This window comes from Prionailurus bengalensis, chromosome X, assembly GCF_016509475.1.
Source record: "Prionailurus bengalensis isolate Pbe53 chromosome X, Fcat_Pben_1.1_paternal_pri, whole genome shotgun sequence".
NCBI lineage: Eukaryota > Metazoa > Chordata > Mammalia > Carnivora > Felidae > Prionailurus > Prionailurus bengalensis.
Genome location: NC_057361.1, coordinates 63,091,694 through 63,107,393, shown reverse-complemented (window position 1 = coordinate 63,107,393; position 15,700 = coordinate 63,091,694). Strand labels below are relative to the sequence as shown.

Genomic DNA, 15,700 nt, shown 5'->3' with positions numbered 1-15,700 from the left:
CTAGCGAGGATGGATGTGGAGAAACGGGAACCTTCTTGCACTATTTGGGTGAATGCAAACTGGTGCAGCCACTCTGGAAAACAGTGTGGAGGTTCCTCAAAAAATTAAAAATATATCTACCCTATGACCCAGTAGTAGCCTTCTAGGAATTTACCCAAGGGATACAGGAGTGCTGATGCATAGGGGCACTTGTACCCCAATGTTTATAGCAGCACTTTCAACAATAGCCAAATTATGGAAAGAGCCTAAATGCCCATCAACTGATGAATGGGTAAAGAAATCATGGTTTATGTACACAATAGTATACTATGTGGCAATGAAAAAGAATGAAATCTGGCCATTTGTAGCAACATGGATGGAACCGGAGAATGTTATGCTAAGTGAAATAAGCCATACAGAGAAAGACAGATACCATATGTTTCACTCTTATGTGGATCCTGAGAAACTTAACAGAAGTCCATGGGGGAGGGGAAGGAAAAAAAAGAGGTTAGAGAGGGAGGGAACCAAAACATAAGAGACTCTTAAAAACTGAGAACAAACTGAGGGTTGATGGGGGGTGGGAGGGAGGGGAAGGTGGGTGATGGGTATTGAGGAGGGCACCTTTTGGAATGAGCACTGGGTGTTGTACGGAAACCAATTTGACAATAAATTTCATATTTAAAAAAGTAAATAGCCATTATGACTTGTGTAAGATATGTCATTATGGTTCTGATTTGAATTTCCCTGATGATTAATGATGTTGAGCATCTTTTCATGTCCCTTTTGGCTATCTGTATATCTTCTTTGGAAAAATGTCTATTCAATCCTCTGCTCATGTTTTTCTTTAGAAGTTTCAGGTAACACAGGGAGTAGTGAAGGCAAGTGCAAGGCTGCTGTGGGAGTTGTCGACCTTGGGCGTGTAAAACCTCGAGGGTTAATCCTCTTTATTATAAGCACCTTCTAAATCTTGTTCATTACTGTTGTACCACTCACTCTACTCTTTCAGTGTTAAAGGGAGATGGGCAGATCGTGACTCCCAGGCGTCCTGCAAAGTAGGCAGGTCACCTTTGGGGGCAGCTATTATCCGCTCAAAAATTAATCTCACATTAGCAGTGAGAATTTGGGCACCACCTTGAATTATTATTTTCCTTACTCATAGGTTTATGTCATCCTCTGCCCTTTTTTAAAGCTATTATTTTATTGTTACTAAGTTGTATTTCTTCATATATTTTGGATTAACCTTTTATCAGATGTATGATATATTCTCCCATTCAGTGGGTTGTGTTTTCATTTTGCTGATGGTTTCATTTGCTCTCCAAATACTTTTTATTTTGATGTGTCCTATTCATTTATTTTTGCTTTTGTTTTCCTTGCTTTTGAAATCGTATTTTAAAAAATCACTAAGACAAATGTAAAGGAGATTACCAGGTATGTTTTTTTAATGTTTTTATTTATTTTAGAGAGGTGGGGGAGGGAAAGAGAGAGGGGGATAGAGGATGTGAAGCAGGCTCTGTGCTGAGATCCCATGTGGGGCTTAAACTCATAAACCTTGAAATCATGACATGAGCAAAGCTGGACATTTAAGCAACTTAGCCACCCAGGCATCCCATATCAGTTGTATGGTTTCAGGTCTTACATTAAAAGACTGTAATCCATTTGAGCTGATTTTTGTATATGGTGTATGATAGTGCTCCAGTTTCATTTTTTTATATGTAGCTTTCCAGTTCCCCAACAGTATTTATTGAAAAGACTGTTTCTTTTCCATTGTATATTCTTGTTAACTTTGCCAAAATTTAATTGGCCATATAAGTGTGGGTTTACTTCTTGGCTTTTTATTCTGTTTCATTAAACTCAGTGCCTGTTTCATGAAAAGATGTTCAGCGTCGCTCCTTATCAGGGAAATACAAATCAAAACCACACTCAGGTACCACCTCACGCCAGTCAGAGTGGCCAAAATGAACAAATCAGGAGACTATAGATGCTGGCGAGGATGTGGAGAAACGGGAACCCTCTTGCACTGTTGGTGGGAATGCAAATTGGTGCAGCCGCTTTGGAAAGCAGTGTGGAGGTTCCTCAGAAAATTAAAAATAGACCTACCCTATGACCCAGCAATAGCACTACTAGGAATTTATCCAAGGGATACAGGAGTACTGATGCATAGGGCCACTTGTACCCCAATGTTCATAGTAGCACTCTCAACAATAGCCAAATTATGGAAAGAGCCTAAATGTCCATCAACTGATGAATGGATAAAGAAATTGTGGTTTATATACACAATGGAATATTACGTGGCAATGAGAAAAAATGAAATATGGCCTTTTGTAGCAACGTGGATGGAACTGGAGAGTGTGATGCTAAGTGAAATAAGCTATACAGAGAAAGACAGATACCATATGGTTTCACTCTTATGTGGATCCTGAGAAACTTAACAGGAACCCATGGGGGAGGGGAAGGAAAAAAAAAAGAGGTTAGAATGGGAGAGAGCCAAAGCATAAGAGACTGTTAAAAACTGAGAACAAACTGAGGGTTGATGGGGGGGGTGGGAGGGAGGAGAGGGTGGGTGATGGATATTGAGGAGGGCACCTTTTGGGATGAGCACTGGGTGTTGTATGGAAACCAATTTGTCAATAAATCTCATTAAAAAAAAAGAAAGATATAAAAAAAAAATAAACTCAGTGCCTGTTTTTTGCCCATAACATACTGTTTTGATTACAATAGCTTCATACTGCACTTAGAAATCAGAGAGCATGAGGGGCGCCTGGGTGGCTTAGTGTGTTGAACTTTTGACTTCAGCTCAGGTCATGATCTTGTGGTTCGTGGGTTCGAGCTCACATTGGGCTCTATGCTGACAGCTGATTTTTTCTTTCCCAAGATTGCTTTGGTTATACATGGTCTCTTACGTTTTCATACAAATTTTAGGGTTGTTTATTATATTCATGTAAAAAATAGCATTGGACCTTTCATCAAGGGTGCATTATATCTGCAGATATCTTTGGGTAATATGGACATTTTAATGATATTAATTCTTCCCATCCTTGAGCACAAAAATCTTTTCATTTATTTGTATCTTCTTCATTTTTTTTCATCCATGCCTTATAGTTTTCAGTGAACATGTCTTTCACCTCCTTGGTTAAATTTATTCCTAGATGTTTTATTCTTTGTGATACAATCATAAATGGTATTTTTTTCTTGACTAATCTTTCTGATAGTCCATTACAAGTGTATAAAAATTCAAGAGATCTTTATATTAATTGGTATTTTTACTGAATGTTTTTATTCATTCTATCATTTTTTGATGGGGTTCCTAGGGCTTTATATATATACTATCAGGTCATCTGCTAATACTAAAAGTTTCATTTCTTCCTTTCCAATTTTGGATGCATTTAATTTTTTTTCTTGGCTAATTGCTATGGCTCAGATTTTCAATATATTGTTGAATAAAAATGTTAACTGTGGATAGCAGACATCCTTGCCTTGTTCCTGATCTTAAAGGAAAACCTTTCATTTTTTTCACCATTGAGTATGATTTTGGCTGTGGGTTTTTCATATTTGATCTTTATTATGTTGAAGTATGTTCCCTCTATACCCACTTTGTTGAGAGTTATGATAAATGGATGTTGAATTTGCCAAATGCTTTTTCTACATATATTGAGGTGATTGTATGATTAGTTTCCTTTCATTTTGTTAATATGGTGCCGCATGTTGATTGATTTGCAGGTGTTGAACCATCCTTGCATCACTGGAATAAATCCACTTAATCACGATTCTTTTCTTGTATTGTTAAATTCAATTTGCTAATGGATTAAAGACCTAAATGTGAGACTTGAAATCATAAAAACTCTAGAGGAGAACAGTGGCAGTAATCTCTTTTATATTGGCTGTAGCAACTTCTTTCTAGATATGTCTCTTGAGGTAAGGGAAACAGAAGTAAAAATAAACTACTGGGACTACATCAAAATAAAAAGCTTCTGGGGGTGCCTGAGTGGCTCAGTTGATTAAGTGTCCAACTTTGGCTCAGGTCATGATCTTGCAGCTGGTGGGCTCAAGTGCCGCATTGGGCTCTGTGCTGACAGCTCAGAGCCTGGAGCCTGCTTCAGATTCTGTGTCTCCCTCTCTCTCTACCCCTCCCCTGCTCACACTGTGTCTGTCTGTCTTTCTTGCAAAAACAAATAAATAGCAAAAAATATTTTTAAAAAGATTCTGCACAAAAAAAGAAACAATAAACAAAACTAGAAGGCAATCTATGGAATGGGAGAAGATAGTTGCAAGTAATATATCTGATAAAAGGTTTGTATCCAAAACATATAAAGAATTTATCAAATCCACACCCAAAAAGCAAATAATCCCATTAAAAATAGGCAGAAGATATGAATAGATAGTTTTCCAAAGAAGACAAACAGATGGCTGAGAGACACATGAAAAGATGCTTAAAATCACTCATCACCAGGGAAATACAAATCAAAACTACAATGAGGTATCACCTCACACCTGTCAGAATGGCTAAAATCAACAACACAGGAAACAACAGGTATTGGCATGGATGTGGAGAAAGGGAACCCTCTTTCACTCTTGGTGGGAATGAAAACTGTTGCAGCCACTCTGAAAAACCCTATAGAGGTTCCTCAAAAAGTTAAAAATAGAACTACCCTACAGTCCAGCAATTGCAGTAGTAGGTATTTATCCAAAGAATGCAAAAACACTAATTCAAAGGTATACATGCACTCTGATGTTTATAGCAACATTATCAACAATATACAAATTATGGGAACAACCTAAATGTCCATCAACAAGATAAAGAAGTGGTATATATATTCAATGGAATATTACTCAGACATAAGAAGAATGAAATCATGCCATTTAAAATTATGTGGATGGAGCTAGAGAATATTATGCTAAGTGACATAAAGCCAGTCACATATGATTTCATTCACATGTGGCATTTAAGAAACAAAACCAAGGAGCAAAGGGAAAAAAGAATCAAACCAAGAAACAGACTAAACTATAGAGAACAAGCTTAGAGTTGCCAGAGGGGAAGTGGGTTAGGGCATGGATTAAATAGGTTACAGGGATCAGGGAGTACACTTGCTATAATGAGCACTGGGTGTTGTATGGAAGCTTTGATTCACGTAATTGCACACCTGAAACTAATATTACACTGCATGTTAACTAACTGGAATTAAAATAAACATTATAAAAAAGAAACAACTGAAAGTTATAACTATCTAGTTTGAAACAGTATAAACTTTGCTACATTATTGTATAAAATCTCTGTTTTATATAGGTTTGTTACCCTTTTTGTTGTCAATGTCACTAATTACAACTTTATACTGCTTAATATTGATTTATAATCATTGTTTTATGCATTTGTCTTCTAAATGATATAGAAACAAAAATGACAAATACAGTAAATAAATACTCAGGTCAATATAAATGCAGTAATACTAGCATTTATATTGACCTGAGTATTTATTTTTACCAGGATTCTTTATACAGTTGACTTTTGAGCAACATAGGAGTTGGGCCACCAACTGCTGTGCAGTTGAAAATCTGCTGTATCTTTTGACTCCCCTAAAGCTTAACAATAGCCTACTAGAGACAGGAAACTTTACCAATAACATAAACAAGTCAATTAACATATATTTTGTATGTTATTTTTATTATGTAATGCATTATTATGATGAAGTAAGCTAACAAAAAGAAAATGTTATTAAGAGAATCATAAGGGTGAGAAAATATATTTATCATACTGTATGTAATTTATTGAAAAAATCCATGTGTAGCCAGCTGAGACAAGTGTGGCAAACATCAGGACTGGCTCCAGGATGGCGATGTTCCATAGCCTGGTGGCCTTGGATCAACATCAGTAGCTGCCTAAAATACCCATGAGAAGTGACAGAGCCTGGAGGTGCAGTACAGCTACCCCATATGCCTGGAGGTGTAACACCAGCCTGTGATCATTGGCAGCTGTGGGCACACATAAAAGTGCCAGCCTCTGGGAGGCCATTGGCTCAGGATACTTCCAGAGGAAGGGATGTATGCTTGGTCTGGGAGGAGCTTGAAGGCTACAGGCACTCGACAGGACTTGTTGGGTGGGGGAACCATGGCACAGGGCTCCCTGTGCAATACTGTTCCTGCCCTCCAGGCCTGTTCCTCTACTTCAGCCCAACCTCCTATTTGGCACTACTGAGTGTTGAACGTGACCACCTCGTAGGCAAATGGTGTTACCTGTAGCCCTTCACAGGTCTAGGGCCCCTCGGCACCGCTGATGGCCTCAGCAGGCCTCCCTGGGTACTCGGAGGGCAGCAGGTGTGACTTCTGCCCCAGTCATTTTCAATTTGGTTTCATGGAGTCTGGGGTGGGTACTTGTAAATAAATGCCTTGTGGCTTTTTCTGTCAACTCTTTAATAAATTATGTGTATAAGTGGACCTGCACAAATGAAATTTGTGGTGTTCAAGGGTCAACTGTATCTTCAAATGGCTTCAATTTAGTGTCTAGTGACATTTCATTTCAGCCTGAATGATTCCCTTTAGCATTCTTGTAGGGTAGGTTTGCTGGCAATGAACTTTCTCAGCTTTGCCTCAGAATGCCTTAATTTCTCATTGTTTTTTATAGGATAGCTTTGCTGGATTTCAAATATTTTGTTGACAGTTTTTTTTTCTTTCAGCACTCTTGAATATGTCATCCCACTTCCTTCAGTTGTCTCTGGTTTCTGTTAAGAAATCGGCTGCTAATATTGTTGACTATGCCTTTTACATGATGAATTACTTCTACTGCTTTCAAGATTGTCTTTTGCTTTCAACACTTTGATTATAGTGTGTTTCAGTGTGGACCTTTTTTTCTTTTTTATATTATTCAGAGTTCATTGAGCTTTTTATATGTGTAGATCATGACGTCTAACAGCTTTGGGAAGTTTTTAAACATTATTTCTTCAAGTATTCTCTCCTCCCCTTTCCTCTCCTTTTGGGACTCCCATTATCATATTATATGTTGGTACACTATATGGTGTCCCACAGATATCTTAGGCTCTGTTCATTTTTTCTTTATTTTTTTAATTACAGCTTCTCATACTGAATATTTTCAATTGCCCTGTCTTCCTGTCTGCTGATTCTTTTCTGCTTTCTCAAATCTGTTGTTGAAATCCTCTAGTGAATTTTTCATTTCAGTTATAGTTTTCAGCTCCAGAATTTCTATTTGAGTTCCTTTTTATTATTTCTCTTTATTGATATTCTCTATTTTTAGGATATCATTCTCCTGGTTTCCTTTAGTTCTTTTTCTTTGGTTTCTTATAGCTCCTTTAGCATACTTAAGACTTGGGTTAAAGTCCTCCACTAGTAAGTACAATCTGTGGGCTTCCTCAGGGATAGTTTCTGTCAGTTTATTTATTTATTTTCTTATTAATAGGACATACTTTCTTGTTCCTTTGCATGCCTCATTTTTTTGGGATAAAACTGGACATTTTGAATATTATAATGTTATAACTGTGCAAATTAGATTCTTCTCCATCTGCAATTGTTGTTTACCATGAGTTTTGTTTGTTTAATGACTGACTATTTTTTAAACTAATTTAAAAAAATAATATTCTTTGTTTTGGATGGTCTCTGATGTCTCTGTTCCTTTTGATAGTGGTTAGATAATGATTTGAGTGTGATTTTTGCAGACACCTAAGTTAAAAAAACAAAAAAAACCCTGTTTCAGTCTCTGTATATTGGCTTTGTCTTGGGGCACCCTTTAAATTATTTTTTAATGTTTATTTTATTTTTGAGAAAGACAGAGCATGTGAGTGGGGGAGGGGCAGAGACAGAGAGGGGGACACAGAATCTGAAGCAGGATCCAGGCTCCAAGCTGTCAGCAGAGAGCTTGATGTGGGGGTTAAACTCATGAACTGTGAGATCATGACCTGATTGAAGTTGGACACTTAAACAACTGAGCCACCCAGATGCCCATTGGGGCACCCTTTTAAGATTAAGCCAATCTGCTTACTAGTCTACTTGAGCTTTCATCTCCTGCTTGCACTGAGGCTAAATAAAGATCAGCCAGAGTGAAAGCTAAGGGTTTTCTCGGGTCTTTTTTGAACACTTGTGCTAGACTGGGAAAGCACTTAGATTCATTGTTAATATGAAGAAGTTTTGTTGTTTTTTGCTTTTATTTTTGTCTTTCAGTTTAGATAATTGCTAGTAATTTATCTTCAACTTCAGTAACATATTTTTCTACTGTGCTCAATCTGCTGGTAAGTCCATTTAGTTAATCCTTTATTATTACTATTACTTTTTATTTATTTTTTATTTTTTTAATTTTTTTTTAATGAAATTTATTGACAAATTGGTTTCCATACAACACCCAGTGCTCATCCCAAAAGGTGCCCTCCTCAATATCCATCACCCACCCTCTCCTCCCTCCCACCCCCCATCAACCCTCAGTTTGTTCTCAGTTTTTAAGTCTCTTATGCTTTGGCTCTCTCCCATTCTAACCTCTTTTTTTTTTCCTTCCCCTCCCCCATGGGTTCCTGTTAAGTTTCTCAGGATCCACATAAGAGTGAAACCATATGGTATCTGTCTTTCTCTGTATGGCTTATTTCACTTAGCATCACACTCTCCAGTTCCATCCACGTTGCTACAAAAGGCCATATTTCATTTTTTCTCATTGCCACGTAATATTCCATTGTGTATATAAACCACAATTTCTTTATCCATGCATCAGTTGATGGACATTTAGGCTCTTTCCATAATTTGGCTATTGTTGAGAGTGCTGCTATGAACATTGGGGTACAAGTGGCCCTATGCATCAGTGCTCCTGTATCCCTTGGATAAATTCCTAGTAGTGCTATTGCTGGGTCATAGGGTAGGACTATTTTTAATTTTCTGAGGAACCTCCACACTGCTTTCCAAAGCGGCTGCACCAATTTGCATTCCCACCAACAGTGCAAGAGGGTTCCCGTTTCTCCACATCCTCTCCAGCATCTATAGTCTCCTGATTTGTTCATTTTGGCCACTCTGACTGGCGTGAGGTGATACCTGAGTGTGGTTTTGATTTGTATTTCCCTGATAAGGAGCGACGCTGAACATCTTTTCATGTGCCTGTTGGCGATCCGGATGTCTTCTTTAGAGAACTGTCTATTCATGTTTTCTGCCCATTTCTTCACTGGGTTATTTGTTTTTCGGGTGTGGAGTTTGGTGAGCTCTTTATAGATTTTGGATACTAGCCCTTTGTCCGATAGGTCATTTGCGAATATCTTTTCCCATTCCGTTGGTTGCCTTTTAGTTTTGTTGGTTGTTTCCTTTGCTGTGCAGAAGCGTTTTATCTTCATAAGGTCCCAGTAATTCACTTTTGCTTTTAATTCCCTTGCCTTTGGGGATGTGTCGAGTAAGAGATTGCTACGGCTGAGGTCAGAGAGGTCTTTTCCTGCTTTCTCCTCTAAGGTTTTGATGGTTTCCTGTCTCACATTTAGGTCCTTTATCCATTTTGAGTTTATTTTTGTGAATGGTGGGAGAAAGTGGTCTAGTTTCAACCTTCTGCATGTTGCTGTCCAGTTCTCCCAGCACCATTTGTTAAAGAGGCTGTCTTTTTTCCATTGGATGTTCTTTCCTGCTTTGTCAAAGATGAGTTGGCCATACGTTTGTGGGTCTAGTTCTGGGGTTTCTATTCTATTCCATTGGTCTATGTGTCTGTTTTGGTGCCAAGCCCATGCTGTCTTGATGATGACAGCTTTGTAGTAGAGGCTAAAGTCTGGGATTGTGATGCCTCCTGCTTTGGTCTTCTTCTTCAAAATTCCTTTGGCTATTCGGGGCCTTTTGCGGTTCCATATGAATTTTAGGATTACTTGTTCTAGTTTAGAGAAGAATGCTGGTGCAATTTTGATTGGGATTGCATTGAATGTGTAGATAGCTTTGGGTAGTATTGACATTTTGACAATATTTATTTTTCCAATCCATGAGCAGGGAATGTCTTTCCATTTCTTTAAGTCTTCTTCAATTTCCTTCATAAGCTTTCTATAGTTTTCAGCATACAGATCCTTTACATCTTTGGTTAGATTTATTCCTAGGTATTTTATGCTTCTTGGTGCAATTGTGAATGGGATCAGTTTCTTTATTTGTCTTTCTGTTGCTTCATTGTTAGTGTATAAGAATGCAACTGATTTCTGTACATTGATTTTGTATCCTGCAACTTTGCTGAATTCATGTATCAGTTCTAGCAGACTTTTGGTGGAGTCTATCGGATTTTCCATGTATAATATCATGTCATCTGCAAAAAGCGAAAGCTTGACTTCATCTTTGCCAATTTTGATGCCTTTGATTTCCTTTTGTTGTCTGATTGCTGATGCTAGAACTTCCAGCACTATGTTAAACAACAGCGGTGAGAGTGGGCATCCTTGTCGTGTTCCTGATCTCAGGGAAAAAGCTCTCAGTTTTTCCCCGTTGAGGATGATGTTAGCTGTGGGCTTTTCATAAATGGCTTTGATGATCTTTAAGTATGTTCCTTCTATCCCGACTTTCTCAAGGGTTTTTATTAAGAAAGGGTGCTGGATTTTGTCGAAGGCCTTTTCTGCATCGATTGACAGGATCATATGGTTCTTCTCTCTTTTTTTGTTAATGTGATGTATCACGTTGATTGATTTGCGAGTGTTGAACCAGCCCTGCATCCCACGAATGAATCCCACTTGATCATGGTGAATAATTCTTTTTATATGCCGTTGAATTCGATTTGCTAGTACCTTATTGAGAATTTTTGCATCCATATTCATCAGGGATATTGGCCTGTAGTTCTCTTTTTTTACTGGGTCTCTGTCTGGTTTAGGAATCAAAGTAATACTGGCTTCATAGAATGAGTCTGGAAGTTTTCCTTCCCTTTCTATTTCTTGGAAGAGCTTGAGAAGGATAGGTATTATCTCTGCTTTAAACGTCTGGTAGAACTCCCCTGGGAAGCCATCTGGTCCTGGACTCTTATTTGTTGGGAGCTTTTTGATAACCGATTCAATTTCTTCGCTGGTTATGGGTCTGTTGAAGCTTTCTATTTCCTCCTGCTTGAGTTTTGGAAGAGTGTGGGTGTTCAGGAATTTGTCCATTTCTTCCAGGTTGTCCAATTTGTTGGCATATAAGTTTTCATAGTATTCCCTGATAATTGTTTGTATCTCTGAGGGATTCGTTGTAATAATTCCATTTTCATTCATGATTTTATCTATTTGGGTCATCTCCCTTTTCTTTTTGAGAAGCCTGGCTAGAGGTTTGTCAATTTTGTTTATTTTTTCAAAAAACCAACTCTTGGTTTTGTTGATCTGCTCTACAGTTTTTTTAGTTTTTATATTGTTTATTTCTGATCTGATCTTTATTATTTCTCTTCTTCTGCTGGGCTTAGGCTGCCTTTGCTGTTCTGCTTCTAGTTCCTTTAGGTGTGCTGTTAGATTTTGTATTTGGGATTTTTCTTGTTTCTTGAGATAGGCCTGGATTGCAATGTATTTTCCTCTCAGGACTGCCTTTGCTGCGTCCCAAAGCGTTTGGATTGTTGTATTTTCATTATCGTTTGTTTCCATATATTTTTTAATTTGTTCTTTAATTGTCTGGTTGACCCACTCATTCGTTAGTAGGGTGTTCTTTAACCTCCATGCTTTTGGAGGTTTTCCAGACTTTTTTCTGTGGTTGATTTCAAGCTTCATAGCATTGTGGTCTGAAAGTAAGCATGGTATAATTTCAATTCTTGTAAACTTATGAAGGGCTGTTTTGTGACCCAATATATGATCTATCTTGGAGAATGTTCCATGTGCACTCGAGAAGAAAGTATATTCTGTTGCTTTGGGATGCAGAGTTCTAAATATATCTGTCAAGTCCATCTGATCCAATGTCTCATTCAGGGCCCTTGTTTCTTTATTGACCGTGTGTCTAGATGATCTATCCATTTCTGTAAGTGGGGTGTTAAAGTCCCCTGCAATTACCACATTCTTATTAATAAGGTTGCTTATGTTTATGAGTAATTGTTTTATATATTTGGGGGCTCCGGTATTTGGTGCATAGACATTTATAATTGTTAGCTCTTCCTGATGGGTAGACCCTGTAACTATTATATAGTGTCCTTCTTCATCTCCTGTTACAGCCTTTAATTTAAAGTCTAGTTTGTCTGATATAAGTATGGCTACTCCAGCTTTCTTTTGGCTTCCAGTCGCATGATAAATAGTTCTCCATCCCCTCACTCTCAATCTAAAGGTGTCCTCAGGTCTAAAATGAGTCTCTTGTAGACAGCAAATAGTTGGGTCTTGTTTTTTTATCCATTCTGATACCCTATGTCTTTTGGTTGGCGCATTTAATCCATTTACATTCAGTGTTATTATAGAAAGATACGGGTTTAGAGTCATTGTGATGTCTGTATGTTTTATGCTTATAGTGATGTCTCTGGGACTTTGTCTCACAGGGTCCCCCTTAGGATCTCTTGTAGGGCTGGTTTAGTGGTGACAAATTCCTTCAGTTTTTGTTTGTTTGGGAAGACCTTTATCTCTCCTTCTATTCTAAATGACAGACTTGCTGGATAGAGGATTCTTGGGTGCATATTTTTTCTGTCTAGCACCCTGAAAATCTCGTGCCAATTCTTTCTGGCCTGCCAAGTTTCAAAAGAGAGATCAGTCACGAGTCTTATAGGTCTCCCTTTATATGTGAGGGCACGTTTACCCCTCGCTGCTTTCAGAATTTTCTCTTTATCCTTGTATTTTGCCAGTTTCACTATGATATGTCATGCAGAAGATCGATTCAAGTTACGTCTGATGGGAGTTCTCTGTGCCTCTTGGATTTCAATGCCTTTTTCCTTCCCCAGTTCAGGGAAGTTCTCAGCTATGATTTCTTCAAGTACCCCTTCAGCACCTTTCCCTCTCTCTTCCTCCTCTGGGATACCAATTATGCATATATTACTTCTTTTTAGTGTATCACTTAGTTCTCTAATTTTCCCCTCATACTCCTGGATTTTTTTATCTCTCTTTTTCTCAGCTTCCTCTTTTTCCATAACTTTATCTTCTAGTTCACCTATTCTCTCCTCTGCCTCTTCAAGCCAAGCTGTGGTGGTTTCCATTTTGTTATGCATTTCGTTTAAAGCGTTTTTCAGCTCCTCGTGACTGTTCCTTAGTCCCTTGATCTCTGTAGCAAGAGATTCTCTGCTGTCCTGTATACTGTTTTCAAGCCCAGCAATTAATTTTATGACTATTATTCTAAATTCACTTTCTGTTATGTTATTTAAGTCCTTTTTGATCAGCTCATTAGCTGTTGTTATTTCCTGGAGGTTCTTCTGAGGGGAATTCTTCCGCTTGGTCATTTTGGACAGTACCTGGCGTGGTGAGGACCTGCAGGGCACTTCCCCTGTGTTGTGGTGTATAACTGGAGTTGGTGGGCGGGGCCGCGGTCAGACCTGATGTCTGCCCCCAGCCCACCGCTGGGGCCACAGTCAGACTGGTGTGTGCCTTCTCTTCCCCTCTCCTAGGGGCGGGATTCACTGTGGGGTGGTGTGGCTCGTCTGGGCTACTTGCACCCTGCCAGGCTTGTGATGCTGGGGATCTGGCGTATTAGCTGGGGTGGGTAGGCAAGGTGCTCGGGGGCAGGAGGGGCAGGCTTAGATCGCTTCTCCTTAGGTGATCCACTTCAGGAGGGGCCCTGTGGCAGCGGGAGGGAGTCAGATCCGCTGCCGGAGGTTTGGCTCTGCGGAAGCGCAGAGTTGGGTGTTTGCGGGGAGGGAGCAAGTTCCCTGGCAGGAACCAGTTCCCTTTGGGATTTCGACTGGGGGATGGGCGGGGGAGATGTCGCTGGCGAGCGCCTTTGTTCCCCACCAAACTGAGCTCTGTTGTCAGGGGGCTCAGCAGCTCTCCCTCCCTTTGTCCTCCAGCCTTCTCGCTTTCTGAGCAGAGCTGTTAACTTATGACCTCCCAGACGCTAAGTCGCGCTTGTTGTGGGAACACAGTCCGTCAGGCCCCTCTGCTTTTGCAAGCCAGACTCGGGGGCTCTGCTTGGCCGGCGAGCCGCCCCTCCGCCCTGGCTCCCTCCCGCCAGTCTGTGGAGCGCGCACCGCCTCGCCGCCCTTCCTACCCTCTTCCGTGGGCCTCTCGTCTGCGTTTGGCTCTGGCGACTCTGTTCTGCTAATCCTCTGGCGGTTTTCTGGGTTATTTAGGCAGGTGTAGATGGAATCTAAGTGATCAGCAGGACGTGCGGTGAGCCCAGCGTCCTCCTAAGCCGCCATCTTGCCCTATTATTATTTTTAATTAATAGAATTTAATTTTTAGAGAAAATTTAGGTTTATAGAACACAAGAGCTTTTTCACAATCTTTATTTCCCAAAGTAACTTCAGCTTTTCCTGCCAAGATTTCATAATATTAATATTTGCATAGCTGTACTTTTTTGCCTCCAGTGGTAGCAGCTTGTTCATTTGCCTGTCTTTTCAAGGAATGCCCTTCACATGGCCACTTTAATGCCTGAAAGAGTGATTATGAAAAAAAAAAAGTGTCCTTGCATGATTCCTTCAAGGAGCCCCTAGAGAAGTCAAAATCAACAAACATAATTCTTTTTGTTGTTGTTGTTATTTTACTTCCAGTGGAGTTAACACACAGTGTTATATTAGTTTCAGGTATTCAATATAGTGATTCATTGATTACATAAATTACTAGTGCTCATCAAGATAAATGTACTATTAATCCCCTTCACCTATTTCACCCATACCCCCACCCACTTCCCCTCTGGTAACCATCAGTTTGTTCTCTATACTTAAGAGTCTGTTTTGTTGTAGTTTTGTTTTGTCTCTATTTCCCCTTTTGTTCATGTGTTTTGTTTCTTAAAATCCAGATATGAGTGAAATCATATGCTATTTGTCTTTCTGTAACTTATTTTGCTTAGCATTGTACTCGATCCATGTTGTTCCAAATAGCAGGATTTCATATTTTTTATGGATGTTTATTATTGTTATATAGATACATATATAGGTATATATATACATATATATATATATACACATATATATTGCATTTACTCTTGTAATAATGCTGTATAAGCATAAGGGTGCATATATCTTTTTGAATTAGTGTTTTCATACTTTTTGAATAAATAACAGGTACTGCAATTACTGCATCATATGGATATTCTATTTTTTTTTTGAAATCCTGGGAACCAAGGATTTTGTTTATTTATTATTTATTTATTTATTTATTTTTTCAATAGATGAAGTTTATTGTCAAATTGGTTTCCATACAACACCCAGTGCTCATCCCAAAAGGTGCCCTCCTCAATACCCATCACCCACCCTCTCCTCCCTCCCACCCCCCATTAACCCTCAGTTTGTTCTCAGCTTTTAAGAGTCTCTTATGCTTTGGCTCCCTTCCACTCTAGCTTTTTTTTTTCCTTCCCCTCCCCCATGGCTTTCTGTGAAGTTTCTCAGGATCCACATAAGAGTGAAAACATATGGTAGCTGTCTTTCTCTGTATGGCTTATTTCACTTAGCATCACACTCTCCAGTTCCATCCATGTTGCTACAAAGGGCCATATTTCATTCTTTCTCATTGTCACGTAGTACTCCATTGTGTATATAAACCACAATTTTTTATCCATTCATCAGTTGATGGACATTTAGGCTCTTTCCATAATTTGGCTATTGTTGAGAGTGCTGCTATAAACCTTGGGGTACAAGTGCCCCTATGCATCAGTACTCCTGTATCCCTTGGGTAAATTCCTAGCAGTGGTATTGCTGGGTCATAGGGTAGGTCTATTTTTA

The 15,700-nt window shown here is 39.1% G+C and overlaps 1 non-coding gene across 1 annotated transcript; it reads right to left on the bottom strand.

Moving 5' to 3' along the window:
* Positions 1–998: 998 nt before the first annotated feature.
* LOC122478170 lies at positions 999–1,149 on the bottom strand. Its single transcript, XR_006295906.1, has one exon. It is a non-coding gene; the product is annotated as a U12 minor spliceosomal RNA (small nuclear RNA).
* Between the last annotated feature and the right edge of the window lie 14,551 nt (positions 1,150–15,700).